The 13877-nt window shown below is 35.7% G+C and overlaps 1 long non-coding RNA gene across 1 annotated transcript; it reads left to right on the top strand.

The window, feature by feature from the left end:
* The first annotated feature begins 8933 nt into the window (after positions 1-8933).
* On the top strand, positions 8934-13135 carry LOC141481374 (uncharacterized). Its single transcript, XR_012464922.1, has 3 exons — positions 8934-9329; positions 11111-11156; positions 12685-13135. It is a non-coding gene; the product is annotated as an uncharacterized lncRNA (long non-coding RNA).
* Positions 13136-13877: the final 742 nt, after the last annotated feature.

The raw sequence follows: 13877 nt of genomic DNA, 5'->3' as shown, positions 1-13877 counted from the left end.
GAGACGAGTGGGTGTTTATTTTTATAGCCTCTGTACAAGTTTTGTTCCTGTTTGGAGCCTGTACTAATTTTTACAAGTCTCTTGTTGGATGTTTGTCATATTCTTCTGGACATAATGTATGTTGTCCATAGATTGCTTATCCAATGCATCACATTCGTATACAATATAACTAGTCGTGTCACTCAGTTGCATTGTCTGCAGTTGAGGGCCTCCTTTAGGTGTTCAGGTGTTGTTTCAATGGAAAGTGTCCATGTGATTTTGATTTGAGTCGAACCCGACTTCGTTGAAGTAGATCTTTCATTTTTTTCTCGGTCCTTTCATGAAGTGGTTTCTGGTTGTATGTTCCCTGTACTCTTCATATTGTTTTATAGACACACTTTTCCCAATCTGGCTCCATGCCAAAGATTTTGGTTCTGCCTCAGCTGGTGTGTTAGTTTTTTTACAGGTTCTGTTCTAATCAATTCTTTCTAATTTGGTGAACTTTCCAATCTGAATTAGCCGGCTGAATTAGCCGGAATTTGACAGAAAGGATGTCATTCATCTTCAGTATTCTCAACTTTGATAAACTGTCACTAATATCCCTAGTTTGACCTCCAGAATATATCTCTGTTTCCTTTTCCTTTTTATTGTGGGCTTATCAAAGTGGAACATGTAGTTCTGATTTCTCGATTTATAGAGGGTTTTCCGAGTCTGAAAAATGAAAAGTAGTTATAAAACCATCAAGAAAATTGACATAGGATTGATATTTTAACTATCCAATGTGAATTTCGGTTTTCAACTAACCTTAAAAGTTTCCTGACGGTCTCTGAGACCACCCCCCAAATTCTGGGGATTATCTTCTAATAAGTGCATTTCGTATGTATTAATGAATCCACAGGTTAGTAACTTTTTTGTCTTTTCAGGTCTCTTTTCGTTTAGTACCTAGTTTTAATTTTTCTCAGTACGAAGGATACTACCAGCTTCCACATCACTATGTCCTATAGGTATACACCAATTTAGCTAGCATGCATGTTTAGAACTTTGCTTTACACCTAACCGCTTGGAGACAACTTCATCCCTGCTTATTAGATAGAGCTTGCTTGATTTCCTCTGCTAGTTAAAGTATAGACTTCCTCCAATCCTATAAACTGGACGGACCTTGTATAGAAAGCCATTGTTGGGAATTGCAAAAGAAAGGACAACCTCCAAAGGAATATACAAGTAGGATCTACTTCATTTATTAATTTTGCCTTGTACAACTTTTGCTTCTTTTAACATATAAGGAACATTTCATATCACCAAGAATACTCAGTGAACTCGTAAGAGCAAGTAGTGGTATCTTTTTAGTTAGCACCTAGAACATAGTAAATATTAGTTATCAATTAACCTTATGCATTGAAATTATATTTTTATTATTTTAAATTGAATCCAATGGTATATATACTAACGGGGAAATATTCGTAAATAATATTAATCTTGTATTACTTGAAACATCTATTTATTTTGTTTGAAGGTGATTGACAATGTTTCGTGATGAATTTCACTAGTTCGGACTTCCATTGTCTATTATATAAAATGATTTGAAATCCCTGAAACAAGTAAAAAAGAATAATTAAAAAGAATAGTTGAAAATAACAATTATATTAAGCAACAATAAACCTGAAATGAAATGATAGAGAAATAACCTACAAGTAAAAAATATAATAATTGAATAAATAAAAATTAAAGGAATGCAAAAAGAAAATAATAAAAAATAAAAAAATAAAAAGTGTAGAGATTCCAAGTCACGTTAGTTCACGACGTTTCGATTGTTGGTATCTACAATCGTCTTCTGGTGATGACTGGACTGATTCCTCCGAGAGATGACTATTTTATAGGTCGTTGAAATACTTTCACTTCCTCTACTTTCCATTTTCCGCTTCACTGATTCCGTGAGAGATGACCGATTTGGCGGGAGTTGGTCATTTTTCGTTTGATGATGGGTTTCCATATGTTTCGTATATCTACGCTGGCCTGGCTGAATACGTTGTTGGACAACATGTATGCGGCTTCCTTAAATTTTCTCCTGAACCAATGTTCCTCTCTGTGCAAGATCTCAGCTTGGGACCACTCGATGTTGTGTTGATGGGTCCAAACATGGTCTGCTATTCCTGATTTGCTGGTTTCTCCTCGCTGTGTGTGCTTCTTGTGCTCGGCAATGCGAACATTCAATGGCCTCTTAGTTTCACCAATATAGAATTTTCCGCACTCACAGGGTATCCGGTAAATGCAATTCTTGGAATCGCAGTCCGCGTTTGGGGGCCTGGTTTTCGTAAGGCTGCTACGGATAGTGTTACCGGATCTGAAACAGGTTCTAATGTTGTACTTGGAACCAATTCTTCTTATCCTCTCCGATAATCCTCTGATGTAGGGAAGTGCAAGCACTGGTTGTGACGGCTTCTCTTCCTTGCGAGGCTCCTGCTGTCTTTTAGCCAAAGTCTTTTCTACCATCGCTTTGGAGTATCCATTCCGCTGAAGATCATTTTTGATGATGTCTAGTTCCTTCTCGAGATGTTTCCCACTTAGTGTCGGTCCTCTTCACCAAAACGTCTAAGAATGGCAATTCATTGTGGATTTCCTTCTCCATTGTGAAAGTGATGGAAGGTCTCACGCTGTTGATGTGTTTCAGAAAGCGTGAGACCTTCCATCACTTTCACAATGGAGAAGGAAATCCACAATGAATTGCCATTCTTAGACGTTTTGGTGAAGAGGACCGACACTAAGTGGGAAACATCTGTTTACCGAAAATCCACTCATACGGGACAGTATCTGAACCACGAATCCAACCACCATCAATCGACAAAAAGAGGAATCATCAAGACTCTATTAGACCGTGCTTTTGGGCTCTGTAATACAAAGGAAGGTCTCGAGAAGGAACTAGACATCATCAAAAATGATCTTCAGCGGAATGGATACTCCAAAGCGATGGTAGAAAAGACTTTGGCTAAAAGACAGCAGGAGCCTCGCAAGGAAGAGAAGCCGTCACAACCAGTGCTTGCACTTCCCTACATCAGAGGATTATCGGAGAGGATAAGAAGAATTGGTTCCAAGTACAACATTAGAACCTGTTTCAGATCCGGTAACACTATCCGTAGCAGCCTCACGAAAACCAGGCCCCAAACGCGGACTGCGATTCCAAGAATTGCATTTACCGGATACCCTGTGAGTGCGGAAAATCCTATATTGGTGAAACTAAGAGGCCATTGAATGTTCGCATTGCCGAGCACAAGAAGCACACACAGCGAGGAGAAACCAGCAAATCAGGAATAGCAGACCATGTTTGGACCCATCAACACAACATCGAGTGGTCCCAAGCTGAGATCTTGCACAGAGAGGAACATTGGTTCAGGAGAAAATTTAAGGAAGCCGCATACATGTTGTCCAACAACGTATTCAGCCAGGCCAGCGTAGATATACGAAACATATGGAAACCCATCATCAAACGAAAAATGACCAACTCCCGCCAAATCGGTCATCTCTCACGGAATCAGTGAAGCGGAAAATGAAAAGTAGAGGAAGTGAAAGTATTTCAACGACCTATAAAATAGTCATCTCTCGGAGGAATCAGTCCAGTCATCACCAGAAGACGATTGTAGATACCAACAATCGAAACGTCGTGAACTAACGTGACTTGGAATCTCTACACTTTTTTATTTTTTTATTTTTTATTATTTTCTTTTTGCATTCCTTTAATTTTTATTTATTCAATTATTATATTTTTTACTTGTAGGTTATTTCACTATCATTTCATTTCAGGTTTATTGTTGCTTAATATAATTGTTATTTTCAACTATTCTTTTTGATTATTCTTTTTTACTTGTTTCAGGGATTTCAAATCATTTTATATAATAGACAATGGAAGTCCGAACTAGTGAAATTCATCTATTTATTTATATTTTTTTTTGAATGATGTCAACAAGTCAACAAAGGAAACCGCAGGACATTTGGGAAAACTTGAACATCCATAAATTTAACAGTCATAGACAAGTTCAAATCAAAACACAACAAGACCTCTCATTCAATATATTAAACAAAACCATACACATTCCTAGAGAAGATCTAACACAATCTTAGGCAAATTTACCTAAAGTACCTGAAATACCTGAGTTGAGACGTTCGGACCGTATAAAGAGGCAGACGACAGGATGACAAGTTCAGTTTGAGGAGTGCCTAGAAGATGACAGTACGACCAGCTGTCGAAAGAGCTCGCAGATAATCAATAGAAGATATAAAGCTTCAAATCCTTTTTGTGAAATTTAATATTAAACTTTATGTATATATATTGCATTTATAATTGCAATTGCACATGCACCATACTGCACTTATTCAGAAGTTTGACAGTTTCAATTTGTGAATATAAAATCCGTGGAGTTCAAAAATACGTTCCGATATATCGACGGCCCTAACTTTCGGAAATTCTATCCAGGGTTACATTTTTTCGTGAAAAGGGTACTTACCCAAAGAGGGAAGTTAATAAATATTGTTTTTGATATCTCAGTGTCAAATATTTTATTTTATCTACCAACTCTCTACCGGCTGACTAATTTTGATTTTAGAGTTTTGTTTTTGAGTTAGTTTTATTACGCCTCGATAATTTGATTTTCCAACTTATTATTGTGGGCGTAACAGATTATAATTTGATGTTAATGGATGTTAATTTCTCATCGTTACTTTACTTTACTTTATTTTTAAAAAAAGAAAAAAATTCTTCACTTTTTGTAAGAATTAAATTGTTCGAAAATGTGTGCTGACAAGATCAAGACATTACTGGTATCTTTCTTTCTATGAAAGTAAAATTGAATATAAATAGGACTTTTTTTGTAACATTGTGTGATATTTTGTAATGTTGTGGTGTTATTGAGTATATATTTCAACAATATTTTTTGGCATCGGGCAGTTCTTATGCAGTTCTTGCCTGTTTGTCTATTATGCCGTGATAACAAACATTGTTATTCGAACGTATTCAAATCTCATAATCATAATACTAGATTAGCGAATCTGTTCAAAATACCTTTTTATCCACTTGACGTGTTCAGGAATAACTCACCTAAACTGCATTTATTCAACAAGTTACCAGCTAGTTTGAAACAACTTCCTCTAGGTTTATTCAAGAGAAAATACAAAGTACTATTATTAAAATATTGTTTTTATTCTATCAATGAATTTCTCTAAGCTCCTTGAAACGACAACTCCATATGATATTGAGGTTCAGTGTGCTTTTAGACAATTTTATAGTATTTACTGTTTTTTTATACTTGTACTGTAGGTATTTTTACTATTAGTCGTGTAGGATGAGCCTAAGGAGGTATATGTATATTTATGTGTACCTATGTGTAATATTCCTATTCACAGTGGAAGCATTGGTTTTTCTTTTTAAATTGTACATTACTTCAACTCTTGTTCCGAAAGGTGGACCACTGACTTGCTACAAATGTATTGTATGGATATGTAACGTGACCAATAAAGTTCTATTCTATTCTATTCTATGAGATCTTATGAGATAATTGAACAATTAAACTGAATCAGTGGATCAGTGCCTTCGTTGGAATGATCATATTGACTATACGGTAAAAAGATTACGTAAGCTCACTTACAAATTTTATCAACTCAGAAATATAGTCAGTAGAAAAATGTTGCTTACTGTATATGATGCCCTGGCCGAGTCTATTTTACGGTATTGTCTAATAATATGGGGCGGAATATTCAAATCTTCCTTACGTAATTCAGAAATGATCCAAAACTCACTCATAAAAATTATGTTCAAAAAGAATAAATTCTATAATACTCAAGCATTATATGAAGGGAGTGGAATATATAGTGTAAGAAAACTGTATACTTTCCGTTGTATATTATGGACAGCCAGTGCTACGAGTTCATTTGTTCAGAATATATATAATACTCGTCCACACACTTCCCACATTGCAAAGGTTCCACGATGCCGACTTACTCACAATCAAAAATTTATCACATACATTGGACCAAAACTCTACAACTCTTTACCACCGTCACTAAAATGTATCAGAAGTTATACTAAATTGAAAATAGAATTGAAATTCACTGCAATCACTCAAAACAATGTCACAAGCTGTTGTTTCTGTTTCTTCTTTCATATTTGATGCTCTAGTTATGCTAAACGACTGCTTATCATTTTGGTCGTCCTTCTAGGACTTTCCAGAACTATTTAGTAGGTTCATCTTAGTTTGTAAATGTATTGCTTGTATTGGATTCGTGGCTGTAACACAAGCTTGGCGTAGATAGCCACGATCCTTCATAGATGTAAGTTGTAACGGTTTATATTTTATTTTAATCTGAATTGAATAAATTTTGATTTGATTTGATTTGAATAGAAACAATGAATATTGAAATATCGCTATTTAATTTTATTAAGTATTTCACACTTCAACAATATGTACCATTTTAGATATTTCTTTGAAATTCCATTCGATATAGTATATCACAAAAAGGGAACATAACTAATTTATTCGAGAGAAACTGAAATACAAGTTACAAATGAACACATTGTCACCATATAAATCGGTGTTTGTACAAACACAATACCCAATCGATTTTGGTAACATGAGAGGAAACAGTCGTCAATATTTGCGTGTTCAATTTTCCTATATAATTAACCAAGAACTAAAATACACATATCCAATTCATTAGCCTTAATGGAGTTACAAAGTTTCATTGCGGCAGACATTAAATCATTATTCGGCTTCGGACAGGGTTATATCAAGGCGTCCAATATCAGTGCATGGTTCATGTATTGGGAAGAATAGTTTATGTTCACGAGAACGATGGTTCTCTGTTTGTAGTATAATTTGTTTGATGAACTCTCAGTACAGATCCAGGATAATTTTTGACAGTTTCCTTATCCAGGGATTTGAATCAGATGATATTTATTATTAATCAACAGCGCAATTCAACTCCGACTGATGACGTTATACCCGCTTAAAATTATATTTTCAAAAACTTCAAAATAGTCAGAAAAGATCCTTATACAACAGTTATTGAAGATTTCATCATAATTTTTTTTAACAAAAATATATTTTCAAATAACATCATTCGGTTTTCTTATTTACTCGGCCGTTACTTGATGAAGATCCATAGTAATTTCACAAACTACTCTGGAAACAATTGGGTCTTGACAAACTTCATTTCCAAAAATATCGCTATCACAGTAGTTTTTACGTAACATACTTTATCCACTGTTATTCATAACGAAAAGGCTACTGTGATGTGAAAAATATGATGGAATTGGCCGATATTTGATGAAAATCCATAACTAACATATTCAAAAAACACTTTATTGTGAGATTTTTACTGAACCATTTTACAAAAATGCAACACGTGTTTCGTCACACAATGGCTTCTCCGAGCGTGTCTTTACTAACTATATTCTACATATTCAATGATTTATATGCTTAATTTCACAATATTGTGTGATTTTCACACTGACTTGTGGCTCTTGCCCAAAACTGTATATTGGTCAAACATAGAGAACATTTTCCCAAAGAATAAAAGACCATAAAATTAGTTTTGTAAATAGAAAGACCAACTCCAAATTTGCAAACCACCTATTTTTTCAAATGTGGAAACTTAGGCAAAACTCAGGTACTTGATATGTGGGTAGGTATTTCAAATTTTTAGAGATTTTGCGAGGTAATTCAAAAACGGCTCAATCAGTATGGGCGTGGTTTTAACTAATGTATTGTGGTAAGCTTCATTCCGATTTTAGTGTTTGATTTATTCCAATCGATTAATAAATGAAAAAGTTGTCATTTTAAAAATTCACCACAAAAATTCGTTGGACTTAAACCTCGGAACTAAAATCCACAGCTTTTATGGAATATATCAATACAAGTGTGACAAAGATTTTTCAGACCTTGATTATCTTTAGCAAAGTAAGTAAAAACATTGAGTCTAGATCTCTTTGACTCTCTTACGGTCGACTTCGATACCAGTCAAAACAGCAACACCTGGAGACATTTCATTATTTGTTTTTAAAATGTGTGCTCTAGAATACAGCTGACTTTTGAAATATATTCATTAATGCAGGGAGTCGTTCTTTTTGCTGCTTGGAATATTACTGCAGTGCAACTATTCTTGCAACCGTGATAGTCTGGAACATCGAAGAAAGGTTGGAGATTTGTCTCTCTTCTATAGATACTTTCACGGAGAGTGTTCGAGTGACTTGGCACATTCGATTCCTCCAAGAGCTTTACATATAAAAAATACGCGACGGACTGTGGCTGCTCATCGTTTTGAGGTTCAACTCAGTACACCTCGAACTTCACTGTTCAAGAACTCTTTCCTTTGGAGAACTGCGTTCATGTGAAATAAACTTCCTAAGAACGTTTTTCCAAATGGATTTAATGTCCAGCGACTCAAAACCAATGTGAATTGCTACTTTCGCACAGGCGCCTCTCTAGGAAGCTATGGAAGTTTCACCTATGTCTTGCTTGCGTTTACGCAACTATTTCAATCAAATACTTTTCGTGATTTTTCACATTTTGTCTTCAATCAAGAACAACCTGCCCGGTACTGACGATGCACAACAGACTGAAACAGCTGTCTACCGGTGGCTCTTAAATTAAAATCAAATGATCAGAATAGTACTTATTCATTTAGCTACACAGCAGTATCATCAGTTGGACTGATGAAGTTCAATATCATAAACTGTTGAATAATAACTTATCAACAGAATTGAACGACGATTGCCCCACGTGTGCCCTTTCATTATTGATTATGAAGAAATGTATCGTCACAGTGACACATTCGAAGTATCTGATAGTTTCACATTGCTGAATAAAACTGTTATACCAGTATAACATTTGAAATAAAAGCGAAGTTGCTGATACTTGCTTCGTAATTCCTAATTTTCATTCAACGTGTTCGAAGTTGCAACGTATAAATCAATGTGAGTTATTGCGGAACTCACTTGAACAACATTATGGCTCTGAAGTTGGGTAACTGCAATTTTGCCGATGAATTTACAAGCGACTCAATGGAAACTGGTATTAACTTGTAGTCAATCGGACGTGCTACAATAGATCACAAATCTGTTTTAAGTACCTCGGGCTAGTCTCCATCAGAACTAGTAAATGCAGTTCGACAGAAAGTTCGGAACCTGGTTTATCGTCAAATTGACCTTGTTTGGTGACATATGTCAATGAAGTTGATGGAAAATATCATCATTTCTGACACGAATTCCGAATAATGATTTATTGGTTGTTGACGCTGGTAAAAAATTAAAAACTACTCATAATTAGATGACTGTACACAGCTGATTGAAGTGGCAATAAAAAAAGGTAGGAATGTAAACATCAAAACATTTGATATGGAGAAAGTTGCAATCAAATTAATAAATAATGAACCAAGGAAAACACGATTGAACAGCAGAATGTTTCAGAATAATAAATTGTCAACGTGAAATGTGAAACGTCTGAAAGTATAAGAAAAATTTACAGAAGATACATGAAAGAAGAGATAGATTGTGTAGAAACAAAGAAAATGAATATATTGGTCAAGGAGGGGGCAAAGACAAAAGAAACTGCAAGGGCTGCAACGGCATTTGTAATAAAGGAAAGAAATATGATATATGTGAAGGAAATATTTATTGTTGAAAGATTTGTATCCCTGGATATAAACGAAGGAATGAGCATTGAATAATTCACATTTCTAATAGATAGTCAATGATTGAAGATGCCACAGGAAAAAATCTTCGTGTCGCTACAACATTAATAGAAGGGGAGCAAACGAAAAATCAACGAACTAAGAATGACATAATATACCCTACAAAATGAAATAAAAATTGGAAAAACGAAATAATGAAACATACGAAAGTTTTTTCAATGAAACAAGTCCTAGGCAGAAATAAGTAATTGACTACTTCCTCATCAGTGCTGAACTCTGGATAATAACATCAGAATAAGAAGAGTACTGGAGGTTGGAAGTGATCATTGGAAAACATTCATTGCCAGAAGAAGAAGAGACGGTTATAACAGTTAACGGTCAATTTAAGGAGAAACATTAAAATAATATAAAAAATAGAAGCGATGTGATGATAAATGAAGAACTTAAGAACTGAAAGGAGGTTAATGAAATATTGACCACAGCAGAAATCATCTTTGATATAAATGAGGATAATGATTAAAGAAATCTGAAGTAGCCTAACGAGCTTTGTCTTCCATTTTGGGTTGAATTTTGATTCATTTAGATTTGATTGACACTTCTTCACAGAGATCTTTTTGCAAAAATTTTTCCTGCCGAGAAATCAGCAAAATATTTCCACATGAAATCAGTAACGATGGAATAGAAATTTACTCAGACATAATAAAAATTTATAATCGGCTCACCTGTTGCGGAAGTAACCTCAACTGAATATTTTTGCAGAATAACTCAATATACTGGATACTTTTCCCGATGTTCTTGTAGCGAACAACACTTTAATTATATGATCAATATTCCCATAAATCATTTTTTCTGAGATATCTTCATACACCGCACCGTGTCTGGCAGTGTTTATACTTGCTATTAATTTAAAATTTCACCATTATTTATGAGTGTGATGTTCAAGCACCAGCTGTTTGCTATATTTTATTGCCAATATAATGGATATTGTGAACGATTATTACGAAAGCATTAGCATAGGAATGCTTAGGGATCGTTGAAAGTGAATGCAGTTTCAAAATGTTTCATTGCAGTCGTCAAAATATTAATTTTGAAATAAAAAATAAGTATAAGTAGTGATATGCAATTATTTTTTAAGAAGAATAATTGCTTATCACTACTCAGTAGTAGGTACATGATCAAAGTTTATTCCTATAAAACACCCAAAAATAGCATTTCAATGATTGGAATCGATTCGAAACAGTTCCAATTCAATAAATAATTGTAATTAATAGTATAAAATAATTTAAAGTGACCCTGATCTTCCAAAACAGAAATTCAATCATTGGTGGAAATATAAAATTCATCAGTAGAAAAGTATTCTTCAGTACTCGCCTGTGTACATATCACAGCAATCAGGGTCACTGAAGGTCGAAGTCTATTTAATCGAGACGTATGAATATATTTTTTTCCATTTCAGGTAAGTATACATAACCAGTTGGGGAAGATCTCAAAGACGCATATTGGTAAGTCATTCCAAAACATTAATGTCACCCCTTGCCAAAACTCATCATCATTTCGAGGGTAGGGTTGAAATTTTGATTTGACAAACCAGCAACCAGAAATTGATAATGATTATTATGAATATTCAGCATAAGCTTCAACTCTCTCTAAGCGATTGATTCTGAATACTTTCACTAGCAATAACACGACTGAAGTTCAGTTCTGTCAGCGGAACGATATCGCCGATAAATCTCTGTCCATTTGTTATTTGTAAGCTGGAGAGTTCATGTAAATATTCTTTTCAGATATCGATCCCTCACCATTTTCAGTGCCTCAGACGCCTTAGGGCACTTGGTGTCAGGAACTTCTATACCCATCATGTGGCTATGGTATACTAAGGTATCAAAACACTATCCTGGAATGACATGATAAACCCCTCTGTTCACTAGAGTACGGCTTCTATGTGGACATTTTGCTGAAAAGGTTTCAACATGGTAGCAGACTTGTGATCACCTCATTCAGTGTCAAAAACTAAACCAAGTTCATCAGCCGCTTGGACAGCTGCATCGAAGAGGAATACTCAATTTCTGATTTCTCTTGATCGCGGATAATACAGAGACGGGAATCCAAACTCATGACGACTTGATGGAGTGTCTTGATAACACAACTCTGTCATGTAGATACTCCAAACTCAAAAGTTCATGCCTCCCTCTTGTCGGGGGAAGTATAATCGTGGAACGTACGATTTGGGATTGAAACTCCTATGGAGTCTTTATGTCGAGTTGATACATCTCCTCACGATTCCACTTCATTACTTCAAAGGAGTAGAGTAAGATTGGTACGGTAAGCATATTTGTAGCAGCAATTTTGTTTTTCCCGATAGTTCCGATGACAAGATCTCTCAGCGTTTGTGCTGGAACTTGTGAGGTACTAGTGAGGTTACCTCTTGTGAGTAGTGTTGCTCTAATACGAGGAAGGATACGTTTCTCTGGTGGTGCAGGATGCTTCCGTCTACGAGCTGTACATTCCGTAATCCTTAGATCGTCCTGTTTTAGACGAACCATTTCGCAAATATCTATTCCAAACCAATAGCATGCGTTTACACTTTCACCAATCAAGTTTAAGGTCATCCATATAAAACAAAAGGGTGACCTTGTGGTCCCGGTTTCCAGGGGTGCCACAGTTTCTGAGGCCAACGGACATTGGCAATAGTGAGATGCAGACAAGCAGCGAACTGAAAGTGAACCACTCTGGACTCTAGCCCAACCAGGTGAAGCCAGTCCTCCAGAGTGGTATCAGGATAAGCTCATGCGACGATACGATGTCGTATCGATTCAAGCCATAGAAAGGTTACGCTTATACTGTATCGATTTCTGCATTACACACCTATCGATAAGCAGGTTCTCTTGACATCCAGCTATTTCTCTCTGTGAACCTCTCTGCTCATATATCCGTTAGAATATTCGGTGAAGTGAAATTCTCGAAAACAATCTATAACACGAATTCAAGCATGTTATCGATTCTTAGCAATTGTCAAATCTTAATTTTTAGGAATAATAATGATCCAGTCCAAAACAAACCAATCTGGAATGGGATGCTTTCCCTCCAGTTATGAGTTGATAACTCTGGTCAGATGGCGGTTGGTGTCCGGTTTTTTTTTCACCAAGCTGGTCCAGGAACAGCAAAGTTCTTCTAACGCACAAGAGCTCTTCGAACATCATCTAGAGTTAATCGGGTTGCGCAGTTCATCGAGCTCAGGCTGCCGAAGCTCTACACAGTAAGCTTGGACCAGCGCTACAGCTGAAGTGTATACATTGAGTTGGTGCGGTTCATAAATTTCCTCCCATTAATAATATTATGATTTTATTAAACTTTCGAATTGCTTTAACTTTTTCATCTTATGCTTCTATGGTTTTGACATGAGAAAAATGTGTGCATATTGGATCTCCAAATGTATGAATTTGGAGAAGTTGTCAATATATTCTTTTATTTGGTACTGGTTATGAAAACTAAGAAATAATATTTCTGTGGAGGGACTTGTCACAATAATCGTCTTGGAATTTAAAAAGATCATATATACTTCAGCAAAAGTTTGATCGATAAGATCTTCATTACCTTTATGTGACCTTGAAAAATAGCCAAAAAAATGAGTAAAGTAAGAGTAACAGGTCTTGGATATGGGTATAACCCTCGATTGAAGTCTTCCATTTTACATTATGTTATAGATAGAGGAACACTATAAAATACAAATCCTTTATTACCGCCATGGAGCTTCCTCTGGAAATGAAATGCATCTCCTTCGGTTTTCTTCCACAATCCACATAAACTAGAAATCTTTCCATCTATGCAAATTCCCTGATCGATCTCGCTAACAAATTGGCGACTTCCAGATCCGACATCGGAATCACATCCCGCCGGAACGAAACGGAAGTCCGGGGTGCAATTTCCGGTACGAATACAATAGCGAGAGCGGGCTCTGATCCCGCTGGATCCGGGCATGAATCAAAGCAAACACATGCTTGCAGTCGAAGAATATGTGGGACGGGGCAAGGGCTCGTTGAAAAATTGTGCATTTGGGCGAGAGCTCGTTTGTATGCCGAGATGTCAAATTAGTTATTTTGCTATGCAAAGAAACTAGAAAGTATTGGGAACTCGTTATTCTAGAACCGTTGTCGAGGTATTAGAACGAAAAGTAATTGTTTGACTTTCAATAATTCCATGATAGTGATTTTAATTCTATTTCA

This window comes from Leptinotarsa decemlineata, unplaced genomic scaffold (genome assembly GCF_025532065.1).
Source record: "Leptinotarsa decemlineata unplaced genomic scaffold, Ldec_3_MD MMD2_tig00000199_RagTag_RagTag, whole genome shotgun sequence".
Lineage (NCBI taxonomy): Eukaryota > Metazoa > Arthropoda > Insecta > Coleoptera > Chrysomelidae > Leptinotarsa > Leptinotarsa decemlineata.
The sequence above is the reverse complement of the archived record's forward strand: the minus strand, read 5'-3'. Positions and strand labels throughout refer to the sequence as shown.